Source organism: Arachis hypogaea, chromosome 11 (assembly GCF_003086295.3).
Source record: "Arachis hypogaea cultivar Tifrunner chromosome 11, arahy.Tifrunner.gnm2.J5K5, whole genome shotgun sequence".
Classification (NCBI taxonomy): domain Eukaryota; kingdom Viridiplantae; phylum Streptophyta; class Magnoliopsida; order Fabales; family Fabaceae; genus Arachis; species Arachis hypogaea.
The window spans coordinates 60,824,069-60,830,941 of record NC_092046.1 but is presented as its reverse complement, the minus strand read 5'-3'; positions in this window follow the sequence as shown (position 1 = coordinate 60,830,941).

Here is a 6,873-nt window from a genome sequence, read left to right as displayed (position 1 = left end):
TCTAAGCTAACCAAGGATTCAAATTAAGGACAATATTATTTTCCGCTTAGAGTTAATGATGTGCTAAAGTAAAGAACAAAGGGGTAAAATAGGCTCAAATTGGTTTGCAAAGGATAATGAAAGGTAAGGCCATATGGGTATGTAAGCCCAGTGAAACAAAGACCTCAATCATGTAAGTGTATGCATACATCAAATAATGGAAATATAGAATTAAGCAAGACAAAGATCACAATTTTAGAGAGAAAAACACACACCAAAAATAAAATATTGGTTGGTAAAATGCAACCAATTCAAATAGGCTCAAAAATCTCACAGGTTTTGTGTGTTCGAGCTCTAAACTATGTTCCAGTATAATATTTCTTCAAACAAGTGTAACATTAAATTTTATTCAAATTAGTAAAATGCTCTAAAAGGTTTCTTAAAAAAGAAAATATTACTTCAACCAAGTGGTAAAATATGCACAAAATTAAACAAATATGCAATCAAACATGCAAATGCAATAATAAATAAGGAAAATAAATCATTGGTGTTGAGATAGAAGAGTAACTAACCCATGGAGATCGGTATCGACCTCCCCACACTTAAAGATTGCACCGTCCTCGGTGCATGCTGAGATGTACAAGTGGACGGGCTGCTCCAACTGATGCTTTTCTTCAAGGATTATGCAGATGGACTTGTTTGTCTCTCCTATGTAAACGTCTTCCGGTTCTCTTCCTGGTGGCCATCCTGAAAGAAAAAGGGAAGAAAAGTAACCCAAAACAAAGATAAAAAAACAAATGAAACATGGGTTGGTTAATGCCAAATAATGAGGGTCTCAATTACATGGTAGCTACAACATGCAAGTGAGAAAATAATAGAAGCACATGGCATACTAGTGGTGCAAAATTTTTGCAATAATGAGGGAAAGTGTGGGTAAGGAGAGGTAATGTAAATTCATGTCAATGCAAAATTAATACAGGTATAAAAGATTGGCATAATATTACCTAACCAGAATAAAACAAGTCTCTAAGCACCTAAAATAATTCAAGAGAAGATACAACAGTGAAATAAGAAAATTCAACACCAAAGGAAAAATAATGATTTAGAAAAGAAAATAAAAATATGCACTAAATTAAAATGTAATGAATGAAAGTATGCAAATAAATTAAATAAAATAGAATGGAGGTGAAAAAGATGAGAAGTCAAAGAAAATAAGAAAGGAAGGAGAAAGAAATAAGAAAAATAAGGATTTGGAGAAGAAAACATAAGATATTTGGCAAATTAGGAAAAGCTGTGCGGCGCAAGCGACGCAGTCGCGTGGGGCACGCGGTCGCGCGACTTGCGCTTAAACTGATTGACGCGGTCGCGTCAGTCACGCGGTCACGTGACCCGTTTTATGCCACTGGCTCGAGGGCAGCCTCGCACTCGCACAACTCTCTGTTCAAAATCATTAATTGCCAAATATTGGGTGACGCGATCGCGTGGGGCATGCGATCGCGTGACTGGCCATTATGTGGATATGACGCGGTTGCGTCGGTCACACGTCCGCGTGGGAAGAATTATGCGTTCAGCACCAATCCAGCACCACTCTCGCACAACTTTCGGGTGTGCACCACTTTGACGTCGAAATCTTGGTCACGCGGTCGCGTGGGAGGCCATTATTCCCATATGACGCGGTCGCATCAGCGATGCGGTCGCGTGGGACGATTTATGCCATTGGCACGCCTCCAGCCACGCTCTCGCGTGACTTTTTATTCGATTTCTTTTCTTTCCATTGCACTGGTGACGCGGACACATCAGCGACGCTGTCGCGTCGCGTGCGTGCTTTTTTTTTTTTTTAATCTGAAAAAATACAGAATGCAGTGTTAATATGAATGTGATGCAAAACTCCAAGTTCAATATAATAAAATAAAATAAAACTCGAAAACAAATAAAACTAAATAAAAATGAAAAAGGAACGATCATACCATGGTGGGTTGTCTCCCACCTAGCACTTTTAGTTAAAGTCCTTAAGTTGGACATTTGGTGAGCTCCCTGTTATGGTGGCTTGTGTTTGAACTCATCCAGAAATCTCCACCAATGTTGGTATCTCCAGTAACCTCCGGGGTCCCAAACTAGGCATGTAAAGCCCTTAAGAAGCTTCAAACAGATTCTTAGGCTCCCGGGGTGACAGATGTCAGAGCAGATTCCAGGATCCCAAACTTTGCTTTTACACCCATTTTTGTCGGGATCTGTATTTTTCCAGCTAGGTGATAAGTAATTTGAATTCTCACTGCAGCTACCAAACAGCTTCCTAGACCCATTCAATTTAGCTCTACACCAACCGTTGCGTTTAAACTTAAAGCTTCCAACCATAATGAACCTTGCAGGACAATTCTTACCACTGGCCATCTTCCTCTTACTCTGAATGTTACAAAGAGCTCTAAGTTGACCATCCGTCTCCAGTAGCCCATATTCAAGTGGAATTAGAAAGCTAAGGGATATGAATTTTACCCACTTGAATGTTGTGAAGGAGGATGGCAACTTAGGGGGAGGTATTTTTAATGAAATTGCAAGCTCCACTCCCTTGTGCTCTTCTTTGATAATTACCACCTCTTTGCAATCTTCTTCAATTTCAACCTCTTCCTCTCGGTAGCTTTCTTCCAATTCAATCTCCCCTTCATTGCTTTCCAAGGGCATGGGAGGTTGTGCTTCTTTTTCTTGAATCTCCACCTCTTGATCAACCTCTACCAAGTCTTCAACTGTGATATGCCTTGGAGGTTGTACACCCTCCTCAGCATCAATTTCAAACGTCTTGGAAGGGGGTTCTACGACTGGACTTTCCCATGGAGGTTCTGCATCTCCTAAGTCTTCAACCACTTCTTCTTCTTCAATAATTCCGGCTTCCTCTACTTGTTCCAGTACAAATTCATGCTCCGTACTGTTCACTGGAGTTTCTAGTATCTCCTTCATGCTACGTTCTTCATTAGATTGTCCACATGAAGCCATGGGGGTTCCTTGAGTGTCTGAACGTCGGAAATCTAATTGATTTATCGCTTGCTCCAATTGACGAATGGTTGCCTGAAATCGATCCACTGTTTCCTTGAAACGATCCTTTGACTCTTGATGCGCTCGGCTTTCTTAAATAGGATCATAGTGCTCTTGGATTGATAGATATGGAGATGGTGATTATTGAAGTGGTGGTTCTTGTGAGTAATTAGGTTGGAATTGGGGTGGTTCTATATATGGTTCATATGGCTCATAAGGTGGTTGGTATGGTGGTTGAGGGTTAGGGTCATATGGAGGTGAATGGCGGAAAGGGGCTTGTGAGTATGGTGGTCCAAAGTCATGTTGAGGAGAGGGTTTATAGGCATATGGTGGTGGTTGTTGATAGTCCATTGGAGGTGGTTGTTGCCATGAGAGTTGATCAAATCCTTGTGGCTCCTCCCATCTTTGATTGTTCCAACTTTGATGCCTGTTCTCATTGTAATTTCTTCTTCCTGCAACATAATTGTAACCAGACTCATAGCCAAAGGGGTGAGAGTTCATAGTAGCAAATAAAAATTAAAAACAAAAACAAAAACAAATTTAAATTAAAAAGTTATGTAAATTTTGAATTTAAAAATTAAATTTTGAAATTTTGAATTTTAAATTTTTGAATTTTGAATTTTTTGAAATTTGAAATTTGAAAATTTTTGAAATTTGAATTTTGAAAATTTTTAAATTTGAATTTTGAAATTTGATTTTTGAAATAAGATAAGATAAAATAAAAATTTTAAAATAAAAACCAATAACCTCTTAACTTAAGAAAAAGCAAAAATAAAAAAAATAAAAACAAATAAACAACGCAAAATAAAATATTTACAATAACCAATAATAAGGCACACGTTTGCAATTCTCCGGCAACAGCGCCATTTTTGAAAAACTGAAGATTGATGGTTTAGAAGTTATAGTAAATACTCGTTGCAAGTATAGTTACTAAACCAAGCAATCAACCTTTCTTACAAAAGTTTTGGTTGTCACAAGTAACAAACCCCTAAATAAATTGATAACCGAAGTATTCAAACCTCGGGTCGTCTTCTCAAGGAATTGCAGGGAGATGTTCTTATTATTGGTTATTAGTTGTAAATTGGGGTTTTGGATCAAGGTAAAAAGTATGTTGACTGACAAGTAAAATAAAATAATAATAACTGTAAAATAAACTCTTGACAAGGTATAAGAACTGGAAGTCCTATCCTGGTTATCCTTATCAATTGTGATGAGAATGGATTTTTCTCCCACTTTGTTAACCTCTAACTATGAAGGTAAGTTAAGTGGATGAATTAATTTTTATTCCTCAAGTCCTAGTCTTTCCTTGGGAAAGGCTAGAGTTATTGGAACTCGAATTAATTCTTGAAGAATTCCAATTTTCAATCAACAATGAGTTTGATAAATTATTTAACCAAAGCCAAAAGGGAAGAAAGTCTACTTGAATGAAAATAATTTGGATAAACAGAGAGCATTAATAAATTAAAGAGAGCAATCATAAGTCCGAAATACCTCGAATTATATTAAATAAAATATTCAAATCTTAACATGGATATTCATAAATTAAATTGGAAAAGTAATAAAAGGAACATTGTACCTGGGATCGAGAGGCACTCCTAAAACTAAGAAAATCATAACTCCTAAATCCTAAGAGAGAGGAGAGAACCTCTCTCTCTAAAAACTACATCTAAAACTAAAATTGTGAAAATGAAAGCTTATTTATGAATGGATGCAATCCCTCTATTTTATAGCCTCTAATCTGTATTTTCTGGGCCGAGAACTGGGTCAGAAACAGCCTGAAATTCGCTGGTTGCGAATTCAAACACGCTGATTTTTGTCACTGCGACACGTCCACGTGGACCACGCATTCGCGTCACCTATCTTCAGGGAAACTCTGGCATATTATATATCAAATCGAAGCCCCGGACGTTAGCTTTTCAACGCAACTGGAATCGCATCATTTAGACCTCTGTAACTCAAGTTATGATCGTTTGAGTGCAGAGAGGTCAGGCTGGACAGCTTTGTAGTTCCTTCAACTTCTTGTATTCCTTCCACTTTTGCATGCTTTCTTTCCATCCTCTAAACCATTCCTGCCCTGTAATCTCTGAAAACACTTAACACACATATCAAGGCATCTAATGGTAATAAGAGAGGATTAATATTAGCAAATATAAGGTCAAAGAAGCATGTTTTCAATCATAGCACAAAATCAGGAAGGAGAATGTAAACTCATGCAAATAGTATGAATAAGTGGGTAAAGAGTTGATAAAAACCATTCAATTGAGCACAAGATAAACCATGAAATAGAGGTTTATCAAGGTATTTCTCAAAGGTTGTAATGGAGCTAGGGTCAAGGTAGGATCATATATGGATAAGTGGACTATAGTTTGAATCTTTGATGAGCTTAAACTTTCCCACCTAACCTATGATGACCTATACAATTAATTACTAACCTAACTACCCGTCCTTCACTTTTCACATACTCATGCATTTTATTTTGATTTTCACAACACTTATGCATTGACTCTTATTGAACTTCACTTTGGGGTATTTTGTCCCCCTTTTTATTTCTTTCTTTTCTTCCTTTCTTTTTTTTTTCCTTTCTCTTCTCTTTTTCACATTTATTTTTTTGTCTTTTTCTTTTTCTTTTTGTTTTTCTCATTTTTCTTTCTTTCAAACTATATACAAGAACTTCAATGCATAAGGTCTATACATTTAATCAATACATGAGCCATTTTGATGAACGGGTTTTTGACGGTTTAGAATTTCACTAATGAAGCCTCGTTGTAAAGTATAGTTTCTAAACCAAACAATAATCCTTTCATAGTAAAAATTTGTTTGTCACAAAAACAAACCCTTAAAATTGTAAATCAAAGTATTTAAAACTTGGGTCGTTCTCCCTAGGAATTGCGATAAAGTGCCTTGTTATTGGTTATGGAGTATGTTTGGGGTTTTTGAGATTAGAAACAAGAAATGTAAATGGCACTAAAAATAAACTAACAACTAACAAAGCTCTTGGCAAGATATGAGAACTAGAAGTCCTATCCTAGTTATCCTCCTCAATTGTGACCACAAATTATCCATTGCTACCACTTAGTTAACCTCTAACCATGGAGGAAAGTCAAGTGGATGAATTAACTTGATTCCACAAGTCCTAGCTAACTCCCAAGGGAAAGACTAGCGTTAGTGGTATCCAAATCAATTAGCAACTTCTAATTATCAATCAACTAAGGAATTAGTTAACTCAAGCGTCACTAATTACTCCACCTAGGCCAAGAGGGACAAAATCTACACAAGAATCCAACCAAACATTTCATCAAACACTTGGAAGTATAAAAGGAAAGCAAAGTAAATTGACAACAACAATTAAATATAACAACAATTATTGCAAGAAATTAATAACAACAATCAAAAGAAACACAATTATCATGAATTACCTCAAATTGAATTGAAAGAAAATAGAATGAACAAAAGTAGATCTACATCAAAGCATAGAAACAAAATAGAAGAAATTATAACAAACAATAGAAGAATAGATGAATGTAACAACAAGAATTGAAAGGTAGAAGTAGATGAAAGCATGAATTGAAATCTAGATCTAAGAACTAAACCTAATCCTAGAGAGAAGTGAGAACTTCTCTCTCTAAAACTAACTAAAGCTAAGCCTAAAGTGTGTGAATGAATGTCCTCCGATGCTTCCCCCTTCATTCCTTGGTCTATTTAGCCTTTTCCCGCCAAAAACTCAGCTCCAAATGAGGCCAGAAACCCTCCAAAATCACCAGGCACGAGTTCTTCTTTAAAAATCACGTGTGACCTTTAGCGCGTACATGTACAGTGCGCGTACGCATCCCTGGAGCATTTCGCAATCCGCCCGTAGGCGCATAGTGT